This window comes from Octodon degus, unplaced genomic scaffold (genome assembly GCF_000260255.1).
Source record: "Octodon degus isolate 3935 unplaced genomic scaffold, OctDeg1.0 scaffold00130, whole genome shotgun sequence".
In the NCBI taxonomy this organism is placed as follows: domain Eukaryota; kingdom Metazoa; phylum Chordata; class Mammalia; order Rodentia; family Octodontidae; genus Octodon; species Octodon degus.
In genome coordinates this window covers 5,558,782-5,560,015 of record NW_004524706.1, presented here as the reverse complement: position 1 = coordinate 5,560,015, position 1,234 = coordinate 5,558,782, and positions in this window count along the sequence as shown.

The following is a 1,234-nucleotide window of genomic DNA, read 5'->3' as shown; positions in this document are numbered from 1 at the left end:
TCTTTGAATTGACCACATAACCCAAACTGGCCTTAAACTTATGGTAATCTTCCTGCTTTGGCCTCCCTAGTGCTGGGGTTACAGGCGTGTGCCACCACATCCTGCTCATCTTCTGGATGTTATCATTTATGCAGAAGAGTCCATTGTTGTCTTGAGGTCAATAGTTGCTTGTTGTTGTTGTTTGTTTTTTTTTTTTAGTATGTATCTTGGAGGGGTGCTGGGGAGTGACATAGGGCCTTCGCCCTGGGCTATATCCTCAGCTTCATTTTATCTTTATTTTGAGACAGGCCTGACTAAGTTGCCCAAGATGAGCTCGGAACTTGTGACCTTCCTCCCTCAACATGGTGAATGCGGGACTCACAGGGCCGCACCCAGCTTGAGCGTGTGTCTCAACAATCTCTATCAGTCCCAGAACATTTTTCAATTGCTTTCTTCAAATATTTGGTTTTTTCCCATTTTGTCTTTCCTTTTAGGACTCTAACCCTATGCATTTAGGCCCTTTCACCATGTCCTGAAGGCCTCTTTCTCTCTTACCTATATTTTCATTTTCTTCATACTTCAGTTTGAATATTTTATACTGAAGCTACCTTCCAGCACATTAACCCTAGAATCTGCTGTGAGGCCCAGCTATGGTGCTAAATCTAGTTATCATATTGTTCTTTTTAAGGATTTTAAGCTGATATATAACCCTGACTCTGAATTTTAAATTTTAATTTGTTCAAGATTAAACCCAGGGCGTTTTGCATGCTAGGCAGGGGCTCGGCCACTGAGTTACAGTATGGCTCCAGCTCTAAATTGCATTCCTTGATTTTCCTTTTCATTTCTGTCCTATTTTCTTTTCTGCAGTTCTGGAGATGAAATCCAAGGCCTCAGGCATGCTAGGTAAGCATTCTAGCACTGAACTACAATCCTTACCCATGCAATTAACTACTTGTCTATCTCCTTTGGTGCTAGAAATTGTATTCCTTCTCTCTCTCTCTTTCTTTCTTTCTTTTTTTTTTTTTTTTTCATTGTTCCATGGCATTCCTTTTTTGAATGCCCAGGTTGGGTGGTTAGCTGTCACTCTACCACAGTTCCAATGTAAAATCTTGCTGTTCTGCAGAGATCTACCCCATTCAATTGTATGAATAAGCAAAATCTCATTTCTGTTCCACCCAGTTTTAGTTGGGTTTCCTGTTATATAAAATGGAAAATTCTTAACTGATAGAGTTAGATATCACCCTTCTTTTTTTTT